Raw genomic sequence first — 13910 nt, forward strand, 5'->3', positions numbered from 1 at the left:
TAAGAGAATGTTTTAAAAACCATTCTTGGTTTATGTTTATTTTAAATTTTCTCCATTTTTCAAATGAAGGAACTGAACTGTGGCTGGAACTTGATCCTGATGTGCTTATTACTGGCAGCATTAGGTGAGGCCATTCCCCTGTGGGCAGAGAGTAGGGTCAGAGAGAATAATCATTATAACTCTCAATTATCCTGGACAAGAGGCAGCTTCTGGGTCAGGAGATGAAAAGTTGGCAGCCACGCCTTAGACTGTGGGTAAGGAAAGAATTACTTCTCTCTGGGCTCCGGTTCTCTTGTAAAGAGCCTCTGAGGGATCCAGACATGCTAAAGGCCTTTCCCATGTGGTGGAGAGAAGCTGAACTCTGCCATATGGAACTAGGGGAGGAGACAGGCTCATAGCTACGGTGCCATGATTAGGTTTGCCTACAGATTACAGAAACCCCAAAATAACAGTGACCTAAACAAAAAGTCCAGGGATACTGTGGTGGCTTCACTAGGTAATCAGGAACTCCATCTCCTCTCTGCTCTGCCATCCTTGGCACTGCTTCCAGCCTAAAGACCATCACATGTTCCAGGATGGCTGCTGTAACCTCTGTCATCACATCCTTTTTTGGGCAGCAGAAAAGACAAAAAGGAGGCATCTCCCAGTTTTTTTCTGTTGTATTAGCCAGAACTTAGTCTTGTGACCATATCTAACTGTAAGAGAGGCTGGGAAAGATATCCTTATAGCCTGGTTCATCACCATCTTGAATAAAATTGTTTTTCTGTAACTAAAGAAGAAGGAGAGAATAAATATTGGGGGGAAAGTATTTTCTGCAACAGTTGGGCAAAAATGTGGCCTAGAGAAAAGCCTGTAAGGATATGCAGTTGCCAGCTGAAGGATAATTTTGGTATATGCTTCCTTTTGGTGATACCTGAGGCTGTACCAAAAAAGGGATACTAGCTGTTATAACCTGTTCTTGGTTATGCTGTGGGGTATTAAAGAAAGTGTCTGTGTCCATTCTTGGGCAAAGGAGAGAGCAGCACTCAGAGGCAAGCATGGTGTGTCTGCAGTGACCTCAGGGAGCACTGGCCCACAGAGAGAACCACAGAGAGCTTCCTGGAGCAACAAAACCACTTCATGCTCATAGGCAATGCGTCTGAGTCATGACAACTGGTGGGGAGGACACAAGCAAGAAGCATCCTAGAGACTCCCTGGGAAATACCAGCAGTAAGAATACCTCAAAAGTGGGGCTGGGGTCTTGCTGTCCCACAATTGAGGGTTACAAGGTCAGTAAGCTGTGCTGAACCATGTATATGACCTCATTTATAACCATAGACAGGTGAGGCCAGGGGATTATTTGAGTGACAAGAAATAAAGAATATATTTCAGAAGTATTTGTTTTGTAAAGAGAGAGTTGGTTAAGAAAATGTGGATGTACGCATTTTAGACCACGCTCCACCTTTTTAAAGTGAACACCAATGAGTGAGCATGATGATTTTCAATGCATATTTCATGGAACTCTCTAGTTTCATGAAGTGAATCAGAGTGCCTCCAAGTCCAGAGAGAGACCAATGGGCTAGACTCTGGTCCCCAACCCATGCAGATTACATCATATTCATATTATTAGATTTCAACATAACTTCTCATTTGAAAAATTATTTCTACTGGCCCCACCATTAGAAATTAATGGTATAGATATTAAACTTAGTAATGGTAATCACCTAACAATGTTGATCTCACTATCTTAAACTAAGAAATACTGCAGAAATGCTATTTAATAAAAGGAAATAGATATGTTAAATCCTCTCCTCTAAAAATTCCAGTCTATCAAGGATATAGAGAAAATGAAACATTTATACATTGTTGGTAGGCATGTAAATTTAGTTCAACCCCTATGGAAAAACAGTATGGAGATTTCTCAAAGAACTAAAAATAGAACTACCGTTCAATTCAGCAATCCAATACTATGTATCTATCCAAAGGAAAGAAATTGTTTTATCAAAATTTACCTGCACTCATATGTTTATCACAGCACTATTCACAATAGTAAATTCATGGAATCAACCTAAGTGTACATCAATGGTTTACTGGATAAAGAAAATGGGGTACATATATACCATGGAATACTATGTAACCATTAAGAAAGAATAAAATCATGTCTTTTGCAACAAAAAGGATGGAGCTGGAGACAATTATTCTCAGTGAAATAACCCAGAAATAGAAGATCAAATGTTCTCACTTATAAATGGTAGCTAAATGAAGGGTACACATGGACATAAAGATGAAAATAATAGACACTGGATGCTCCAAAAGTGGGTATGGTGGGAGGGGACTGAGGTTTAAAAACTGCCTATTGGGTACAATATTCACTATTTGGGTAATGGGTTCAATAGAAACCCAAACCTCACCATTGTGCATCCATCTAACAAACCTGCACATGTATCCCCGAATCAAAAATTTGATAAATAACAAACAACAACAAAAATTCCAGCCTATACCTACATGAGCTGAGATATGCAATATTGGTTACCATGATTAATTCACTAACAAAGGTTCTAGACATCAATCAAAACATTTATGAAAAGAAGGGATTCTATATGAAGACAGGCTTTGAAAATTCTATTTTTTTAAAAAAATTTGTTATTGTACTTCAAGTTCTGGGATACGTGTGCAGAATGTGCAGTTTGGTTACATAGGTATACATGTGCCATGGTGGTTTGCTGCACTCATCAACCTGTCATCTATATTAGGTATTTCTCCTAATGCTATCCCTCCTCTAGTCTCCCACCCCCATCAGGTCCCAGTGTGTGATGTTCCCCTCCCTGTGTCCATGTGTACTTGTTGTTCAACTCCCATTTATGAGTCAGAACATGTGGTGTTTGGTTTTCTGTTCTTATGTTAGTTTGCTGAGAATGATGGTTTCCAGCTTCATTCATGTCCCTGCAAAGGACACGAACTCATTCTTTTTTATGGCTGCATAGTGTTCCATGGTGTATATGTGCCACATATTTTTTTATCCAAATGCCATCATTGATAGGCATTTGAGTTAGTTCCAAGTCTTTGCTATTGTGAACAATGCCACAATAAACATACATGTGCATGTGTCTTTATAGTAGAATCATTTATAATCCTTTGGGTATATACACAATCATAGGATTGCTGGGTCAAATGGTATATCTGGTTCTAGATCCTTGAGGAATCATCACACTGTCTTCCACAATGGTTGAACTAATTCACACTCCCACCAACAGTGTAAAAGTATTTCTATTTCTCCACATCCTCTCCAGCATTTGTTGTTTCCTGACTTTTTAATTATTGCCATTCTTACTGGCATAAGATGGTATCTCATTGCAGTTTTGATTTGCATGTCTCTAATGGCCAGTGAGGATAAGCTTTTTTTCATGTTTGTTGGCTGCATGAATGTCTTCTTTTGAGAAATGTCTGTTCATATCCTTCACCCACTTTTTGATGGGGTTGTTTTTTCTTGTAAATTTGTTTAAGCTCTTTGTAAATTCTGGATATTAGTCCTTTGTCAGATGGAAATTTTCTCCCATTCAATAGGTTGCCTGTTCACTCTAATGATAGTTTATTTTGCTATGCAGAAGCTCTTTAGTCCCATTAGACCCCATTGGTCAATTTTCACTTTTGTTGCAATTACTTTTGGTGTTTTAGTCATGAAGTCTTTGCCCATGCCTATGTCCTGAATGGCGTTGCCTAGGTTTTCTTCTAGGGTTTTCAGGGTTTTTAAGTCTTACATTTAAGTCTTTAATCCATCTCGCATTAATTTTTTATAAGGTGTGGAGGCCTAGTCTCCTCCACACCTTATACAACTAATTCTTCTGCATGTACACCTCCAAAGCTTATTCTTCTGCATGTGAACATCCAATTTCCCTAGCATGGTTTATTGAAGATTAGCTGGCTATAGTGAATGAATTTTTTCTGGGATCTCTATTCTGTTCCACTGGTTTATATGTCCATTTTTATGCAAGCACCATGTTGTTTTGGTTACTATAGCTTTGTGGTGTGTATATATATACACACACATATATAAAATACATTAATATATAACATATATGTTATATATAAATTAAATTTATAAATTAAAGTTAAATTTTAAAAAATTTAAAAAATGTATATACATATATATATAATGAGATGGGGTCTTGCTATGTTGCCCAGGCTGCCCTTAAACTCCTGGACTCAAGTGATCCCCCTGCCTTGGCATCCTAAAGTGCTGGAAATACAGGCAAGAGCCACCTTGCCTGGCCTAGCTTTGTAGTATATTTTGAAGTCAGTTAGCATGATGCTTCTAGCTTTGTTGCTTTTGCTCAGGATTGCTTTGGTTATCCAGGGTCTTTTGTAGTTTCAAAAGAATTCTAGGATTCTTTTCTTCCTATTTCTGTAAAGAATGTCATTGGCATTTGTGTAGGGATTACAATAAATCTGTAGATAACTTTGGGTAGTATGGCCATTTTAACAATATTAATTCTTTCAATCCACGAACACAAGGTATCTTTCTAATTATTTATGTGTTCTTCAATTCTTTCACCAGTATCTCAAGGATTTTTCATTGCCTTAGTTAAGTTCATTCCTAGGTATCTTCCTTTTCTTTATACTATTGTAAATGAAATTGTTTTCTGGATTTCTTTTTCAGACACTTCACTATTACTATATAGAAATGCTGTTGATTATTTTTACCTTGCAAGTTTACTGAATTTGTTTGTCAGTTCTAATAGGTTTTTTTGGTAGAGTCTTTAGGGTTTTCTATATATAAGATCACGTCATCTGCAAAAAGGGACAATTTGACTTCCTCCTTTTCAATTTGGATGCCTTTTCTTTCTTTCTATTGTCTAATTGCTCTGGCTAGGACTATGTTGTCTTTCAACATTATGTTACATAGAAGTGGTAAGAAGTGGGCATCTGTGTCTTTTTCCTGATCTTAGAGGGAAAGCTTTCAGCTTTCCCCCTTCAGTATGATGTTAACTGTGGATTTGTCATATATGGCCTTTTTTTGTGCTGAGGTACATTCCTTTTATATATAATCTGTTGAGAGTTTTTATCATGAAGGAATGTTGAGTTTCGTCAAATGAATTTTCTGCATCAATAGAAATAACTATACGGGTTTTGTCTTTCTTTCAGTTAATGTGGTATATCAAATTTATTGATTTGTGGATGTTCAGCCATCCTTGCATCCCTGGAATGAATTTCACTTGATCATAGTGAATGATATTTTTAATAAGTTGCTAAGTTTGATTTGCTAGTATCATTTTGGGAATTTTGCATCTATGTTTACCAGAGACATAGGCCTGCAGTTTTCTTTTTTTTTTGTTGTGACCTTGTCTGATTTTGGAATTAGAGTAATGCTGGCCTCATAAAATGAGTGTGGAAGTATTCCCTCCTCCTCCTCTTTAGCTGTCTGAAAAGGTTGAGGGTCGGTATTAGTTCTTTCAGTGTTTGGTGAATTCAGCAGTGAAGTTCTCAGGTCTTGGTTTTTTCTTTGATGAAAAACGTTTTATTCCTGACTCAATGTCCTCACTACTTATCAGTGCGTTTATATTTCTATTTTTTATTATTTAATCATGGTAGGTTGTATGCTTCCAGGAATTGCTCCATTTCTTGTATGTTATCAGATTTGTTGGTGTATGGTTGTTGTTCATAATACTGTCTTATAATCTTTTTAATTTCCGTGGTGTGAATTGTAATGTATCCTTTTTCATCTCTAATTTTATTTACTGGAATATTTTTTCTTAGTCTAGCTAAAAGTTTATCTATTTTATCTTTTCAAAAAACAAGTCTTCATTTTATTGATCCTTTCATTTATTATTTTTTTAGTCTCTAATTTATTTCCACTCTGAGCTTTAGTATTTCTTTCCTTCTACCAATCTTGGGTTTAGTTGTTATTGTTTCTCTAGTTCCCCAAGGTGCATCATTAGGTTTTTTTATTAGAAATATTTCTTCTTTGATATGGGCATTTATTACTATAAACTTCCCTCTTAGAACTGCTTTTGCTGTGCTCCACAGGTTTTGGTATGATGTATTTCCATTCTCATTCATCTCAAGAATTTTTTTTAATTTCCCTTTTTATTTCTTGATTAACCCATTGGTTATTTAAGGGCATATTGTTTAATTTCCATGTATTTATAAGGCTTCTGAAGTTTTTCTTGTTTGTTGACTTACAGCTTTTTATTAAAGCTACCTCTATTGCTGAAATTCCAGCAGTGAAAAAAAATTATTATTGTAAATCCAAGTCTCTATCTTCCAGCACTTTATTGTCTTCTGAAACAATGGGATTTGGGGGTGGGGACACACGAAGTTCCTTAGGAAGTTAACTATTGCACTACAATAGAGCTGCTTGCAGTTGGGAGCTTTTAGTAGGCAATATATCATAATCAGCAGCAGAAGATGTAGATTCATGAAAGTAAATCAGTGAGATGTGACTCAGGCTGCTTCTGGAAAGACAGGAGTAATTTCCTTAAGACAAGGTCTGCTCCAACACTGTGAGAAGTGGAGCTCTTCGCAGAAAAGATGAGAATTGCTTTTGAATTAAAAAGCTGTGAGTGACCTTCCAAGGTCACCTAGTTTATTCCCTTCAGGCAGAAACCCCTAGTAATGTGATGATAAGGTGGCCTGTTTTACAGACCCTGAGAGAGAGCACATACATTCCAGAATCCCACACTCCAGCACGAAGAACCTTCACTAGCAAGAGATTCTTCTTGGGTGTAAATATAATTCCTCCTGCTATGGCTAGTTTGCTTTTGCTTTTGCTTTCTATTTTCTCTTCCTGAGAGACAAATAAGCTGGTCAAGTAAGACTAAGGAACCAAAGAAACACGACTTCACAACTTGCCCAGAGTTGGTGAATTCAAAACTAGAGAACTCATTATGGTATCCGTTCTTATCCCCAGATCTGAAGAACAGTGAATGCCTTTCTTGGCAGATAGAGAGCACTGACAGGAGGCAGTTGATCTACCTACTTGCAGATAACTAAAAATCTTTAAAGCTCAAGGTACTACTCACCAGGGAATCAACTGTTAGTTCCCCTGTAACCACCCCCACAATAAAAGGTTAAAAAAAAAAAATAAAGGGAAGGAAAACAGCAATTTAAAAGTCTATAAAAGTGCCAGTTGCATGGTCTGAGGCTAGTGCTTGAGAGTAAGGGTGAGCAGGAGGTCTCTTTCACCCAGGTAATGACTGTATGAGCCCCATAAGGAGATGGTTAAATCAAACACTGAGATGACTGCTCTTAAGAGGGGAAAAATATGTCAATCACACTTTGCCTTTGACACAAGGAAATTCCTTGAAACTGAGAATGGAGAGTGGAAGGGAGGGAGAATGTCTCCTGATGTGGGTGGCCAGGAAATCAGGGGCCAGAAAAGCATGAGAGGAGAGAGGAAGAAAGAGACTGAGAGGGAAAAAAACACAAGATTGAATTCTAATCAAAATGCTATGAGGCGTTCACACCAGGCCTTGGGAGAATATTAACAAGGTTACCCAAGGGGGGGCCTTTAGCCCCAGGAATTATTAGTGAATATGGAATTATATTTGCACAAACACTACCAGATGCAAGGGACTAAATGTCCTGCAGATGTGGAAGGAGCCAGTGTACGTTCCAATAGGCGGCAGCTTTATTTGTTTTACCCTTCGTCCAAAAGTCTGGGCAGCACGTTTCTGAGGGGTTGCAATTCTGGAATGACCACCACATCACTAGGCCTCTGTTTCCCAACTGCTGCTTGCACCAGCCCCAAAAGTATCTCCACCTAGGACAATGTGGAGTGGCCCTGAGTTAGGTTTGATAAGCTTACCAGCTGACCTCTACCATTTTTTTGTGTAGGGGGATAATAGCAGTCCTACAAGAGATTTTCTGAAAGATGAAAGAGTTCAGAGCCAGGTAAATCACAACAATTTCAAAGAATAGTTTTGAACTCAAATTTTAACGAGTCAGTGTTGGGCAAAGAATATACAGCAAAACAAAAAGGGTACAAAGGGTCTCCTCATACGAACCTTTAGAGCCCCACAACTCAATTTTATTTAGATTCACCGCTGCTGAAGGAGACATATCTCATCTCTGTGGTTGGATGAGATGCTGCCTTCAGGGGGTCTCCTGAATGCATGACCCCAAATCACGACCACCATCTTGCTCACGTTGAGCAATGATTGCCAGTCTGGAAAGAAAGAACTGCTCAGCACACTGATATGACATGTAGAGGCAGTTGACCCTGAAGCTAATGCCATGAGCCCCTCTCAAATCCCTCATAGGGCCTCTATCAATATGTACGCATGACTATATATTTTCATAAAGTTTACGAAATAAGGTATATAACACCAATTAGTTAATACAGCCCTGATTTCCCCTCTGTCACATTTCCCTTTGTGTAGGGTGGCATCAGAGTTGGGTTGAAGATATACTTAGCTAGAGTGGAATGAAATGTATTACATGGTTTGTATCACTTTTGTGTAGGGCTGACTGCTAACCACCTGGTTGTATAAATGGATTCCATAAGCACTTCTATCATAAACTGCTCACCAGTGAGCTGGGTGACCAAGGGACATCATGCTGGGATTACCAGCACTCTATGATACTGATCCTATGATGAATTCTGATGTTACATAAATACATCCTACAATGCCCAGCCCTGAAATTAGGAGAATAGTGGAGGAGAAATAAGATTTGAAATGTGCAGAGCCAGAAGCTAGTCATAGAAGTGTTATCTAAATCTTACAACTCTTACATGTAAAATCTTGATAGAAGTTTTCCCAAATTTGACAACAATTGTAAGATTTTGCATGACATTGAAAGCAACAAAATGTGGTATTGAAGAAAATTTCCCTAAACTATCAACAATAAAACACAAATTTTAATGAACCATACTAAAGGAAAGTTGAACTATGTTTCTATTCTCTCTATACAGTATGGCATCACAAAATTGTCATATAAAGAAGCAATCAGAATCTGTACAACTATATGTGTATATATTAGAACTATATATATTCCACATAATAGAATATATTACATATTCATATATTATCTAATATATATTATTACACATAATAGAATTATATTATATATCATATGTAATATATTACATATTTATTTATATTAAATTTTATATTTTACATATTTATTATGTATTACATGTAACATATTATATATTATATATTTATATATCTATATATTATCATATATAATAGAATTATTACATATTATATGTAATATATAATATATAATTAGAGATAATATAAGTAACATATATAGTATGTAATATATAATATAAATATTTCAGACAGTTAATAAATAAAGCAGCATGTTGTTTTCCTGGATTTTGTGATTTTTGTAATATTTGTCAGCTTTCTTTTTGAATTAGTGATTTGTTATTTATTTATTTTATTTATTTATTATTTGTTTTTTGAGATGGAGTTTCTTTCTTGTTGCCCAGGCTGGAGTGCAATGCCGCAATCTTAGCTCACTGTTCACTGCAACCTCTGCCTCCTGAGTCCAAGTGATTCTCTTGCCTCAGACTCCCGAGTAGTTGGGATTACAGTTGCTCACCATCATGCCTGGCTAATTTTTTGTATTTTTAGTAGAGACAGTGTTTCACTCTGTTGGCCAGGCTGGTCTTGAACTCCTGACCTCAGTTGATCCACCCACCTCAGCCTCCCAAAGTGCTGGGATTACAGGCGTGAGCCACTGAGTCCGGCTGATCTGTTATGATTTCTTTTTTTTTTTTTTTTTAATTATTATTATACTTTAAGTTCTAGGGTACATGTGCATAACGTGCAGGTTTGTTACATATGTATACTTGTGCCATGTTGGTGTGCTGCACCCATCAACTCGTCAGCACCCATCAACTCGTCATTTACATCAGGTATAACTCCCAATGTAATCCCTCCCCCCTTCCCCCTCCCCATAATAGGCCCCAGTGTGTGATGTTCCCCTTCCCGAGTCCAAGTGATCTCATTGTTCAGTTCCCACCTATGAGTGAGAACATGCGGTGTTTGGTTTTCTGTTCTTGCCATAGTTTGCTGAGAATGATGGTTTCTAGCTGCATCCATGTCCCTACAAAGGACACAAACTCATCCTTTTTTATGGCTGCATAGTATTCCATGGTGTTCTTACTGTAAAACATATTCACTTTACTACCTAATTTTATATCCAGAGTTGTGTATCCTTTTTCTTAAAGAAGGCCTCCAATATTATATAAGCTTCAAACCCTATATAACCTGGATTTGCCTTTAGTGCCATGTACCTTCTAATCATTTTTCAGACTTAAAAATTTTACTCCTCAGCTTATCAGGTAGGCCTTGTTTATACTATTTTACAAATAAAGAAGCTGTGATTTTCAGTCATATAGCTTCTAAATGGATTTGAATGCAATGTCTGTCTTATGCCAAAGGAAGTGGGTTAGCTCTAGTCCCTAATTGTATTCCCTGCCCCCATAGCCCCATGCTGATTCCAAACTTGAACTTTCTCTGCTTTATCCAGTCTGATTCAAATGGCTTCCACTGAGATCATTCTCTCTACTGTTCCACCCATCTGTCCCCTGAAATACCTCATTATGAACTGCTCTGAAAGATATCACTGTCAGAAAACTTTTTTTCATTTATTTTCCATTATTCTGAATATGTCCTTCTGGACCCCTCTGGCAATTTCTCTTTCTTGTGATATTTACCAAGTTTTATGTAGTGTTTACCTTAATAGAAAGAACCAGGAAAAACATTTCAAAGCATCTTGCCCGAAGGATCTTTGAAATATTTTTTTAAATTGAAATTCAAAATACACTTCCTCCAGGAAGCCCACCAGATTAATTCCAGGTGGCAAGTCCCCATGCCATCCTCTTCCTCTGTAACTGATTACTAGCTATTCACAGCCACACTGTATATATTTGCATATACAGTATTCTCTTTCTTATTAGAAAACTCAAGATCAGCAATGCTTTAAAATCTTTACTACTTAAACTTAAATGCATGTTTGGATTCCAAAACCTTTCTGGGAACTTAGCAGAATTTTCAGACCATGTAATGTAAGGAGGTGAGGTCTGATTTTTTCTTCAGCACACCTCAGTATCTATCCTGTTGCTTTCAAAATGAAAAATAAGCAAGTCCGGTTAATGCAAAAACAGAAAACCTCAGTTCTGTGGTGGAACAAAAACTCATCAGACTCCTGGCCTGGTTCCCCTGAATTCTAATGCATGGCTTTAGCTCTTTCAGTGTGTAACCTCCACAAACAACATGGCTTCTATTTCTCTATCTGTAAAATAAGAATTGTATTATTTCTTTCCCATTTACTTTACAAAAGTCTCATGGGAACAAGAGTTAAATGATTAGTGACTGAAAGCCTTTGCACAAACACGAACTACTGAATAAAAATCATCCCTCATTGCCACAGTGATAGGCACCAATGAACTGATGCTAAATCTCGACTGAGACTGAAGGCAATTCAGATCAACTCTGGGCCCTGTCTATGAATCCAGGCTGCTTTTCTCCTCATGAGGACAATCTGGGCTCATGTATCTTGACTTCCTTCACTGATAGGCCCCCTGCTCATGGCCCTCCCTGCTCAGGCCCAACCCCCAAGTAATATGAAATCTGGCTTACTGGTTGTAGGGAAGCAACATGTAGGAAATTGTAATATATGCAATATAAATTTATTCTCTCTTTTTCAGCTTATACCACAATATTATTTAGAAAATTATTTGAGATCAAAGCTCAGTATTTCATCTAGTTTAGGCCTTTCCAAAGAGAAGCTCCTGCCTAACTCTGTAAAGGGTTTCCAAGTTAAACAAGTTTGTTGTCAGGACTGAAATAAGTGGGGTGTGCTTGAGGAACAAATACATCTCTATTGATGGAAATTTGTAAAGGTTATTTTAAAGGAAACAAGGGATTCTGGCATATTTTCAGTCAATTGTGCTTATTGAACATAATCTATTTCTGGTCTTCAGGTATAAAACAGCCATGGGTAATCACCCTGAACTTGAATCTGATCCCTGAGTAAATTCAGAAAACTCAAGATGCATAATTACTCTACCAACCCTGATGCCTATAGTACTATCTTGTCCTAAAACAACTTTCTTTTTATTCTCTCCTCTAAGATAATGAAAGACTAAATGAGGGAGTTTGTCAGAGAAAATAATCACTAAGCTTTGCTATGTTTCATGGTAAGAGAGGACAAAGCAACACAATGTGCTTGAGTTTTGGAATCAGACAGACCTGGGTTTGGAATCCCAACAGTACTAGTTACTAGTTGTAGAATCTTGAGCATATTATTTAATTTCCCTGAATCCATTTCCTCATCTATAAAAAAGGACTAAAATTTTACAGGTAGAGAAATAGAAGCAATGGTTGCCACTGTTACATATTCAAAGAGCTAAAGCCAAACATTAAAATTTGGGGGAATCAGCCCAGGAGTTTGATGAGTTTATGTTCCATCACAGAAGCAAGAGTGATGATTGAATTAGATACTGTATACAAAGTATCTGGCAGATGGCCTAACTTATAGTACACAATCAATACATAATAGATATATTAATCATAATAATGAAAAAGTATATTCCTAGTCTACCAATAAGTCTATTATAGTCAAACAAAAAATAGTTTTTGAGGATATATATGCTGGGCACTATGGGAAAGGGAAGTACAATGACTTAGATAAAATGTAACCTACTTTCAAAGATCTGACTGTCAGAGGCATTTGAACAAGAGCAGCTCTATCTTGAATAGGGGCTGGGTAAAATGAGGCTGAGATCTACTGGGCTGCATTCCTAGGAGGTTAGGTATTCTAAGTCACAGTACGAAACACGAAGTCAGCACAAGATACAAGTCATAAAGACCTTGCTGATAAAACAGGCTGTGGTAAAGAAGCCAGATAAATCCCACCAAAACCAAGATGGCGATGAGAGGGACCTCTGGTGGTCCTCACTGCTCATTATATGTTAATTATAATGTATTAGCATGCTGAAAGACACTCCCACCAGTGCCATGACAGTTTGTAAATGTCATGGCAACATCAGGAAGTCACCGTATATGTTCTAAAAAGGGGAGGAACCTTCAGTTCAGGTAATTGCCTACCCCTTTCCTGGAAAACTCATGAATAATTCACTCCTTATTTAGCATATAATCAGGAAATGACCATAAAAGTAGACAGCCAGCAGTCCTCAGGTCTGTTCTGCCTGTGGAGTAGCCATTCTTTATTCCTTCACTTTCTTAATAAAGGTGTTTTCACTTCATAGAATCACCTTGAATTCTTTCTGTGCAAGATTCAAGAAGCCTTTCTTGGGCTCTGGATCAGGATCCTTTTCCGGTAACACAACCATCTAGTTTAACTTTTTAAAATGTTATTAAATATCTGTCTTTATGTATTCTCTGACTTTGCCTAAAGTATATACAAATCATACATTTCAATTGCACAGGTTCTTTAATTGTACAGGCTATAGCTGCTATACCACAATATATGCATTCTTCAAAATCATTGCCTGCTATAAAAGTTCATGTTAAAATAAAAGAGAATGAGGATAAACACACTCAACTTTGTAACCAGAGCACTAACAAAAATGGTAATTATTACCTGGGAGATAACTTGAAAGTTTCCAGGAAAGCAGATCAGTCAGCACTTGCCTCTGGGGATATTTTTAAATGCATAAAAACAATAGTGTGGTCTGCTGGATGCAGTGGCTCACACCTATACTCCCAGCAATTTGAGAGGCTGAGGCTGGAATATCCCTTGAGGCAAGGAGTTCAAGATCAGCCTGGACAACACAGCCAGACTCTGTCTCCACAAAAAAAAATTTAAAACAATTATCCAAGCACGATGGTGCATGCCCATAGTCCCAGCAACTCAGGAGGCTGAAGCAAGAGAATTGCTTGAGTCCAGGAGGTTGAGGCTGCAGTGAGCCATGATCATGCCACTACACATGAGCCTGGGCGGCAGAATGAGAT

This window comes from Rhinopithecus roxellana, chromosome 8 (assembly GCF_007565055.1).
Source record: "Rhinopithecus roxellana isolate Shanxi Qingling chromosome 8, ASM756505v1, whole genome shotgun sequence".
NCBI classification, from domain to species: Eukaryota; Metazoa; Chordata; class Mammalia; order Primates; family Cercopithecidae; genus Rhinopithecus; species Rhinopithecus roxellana.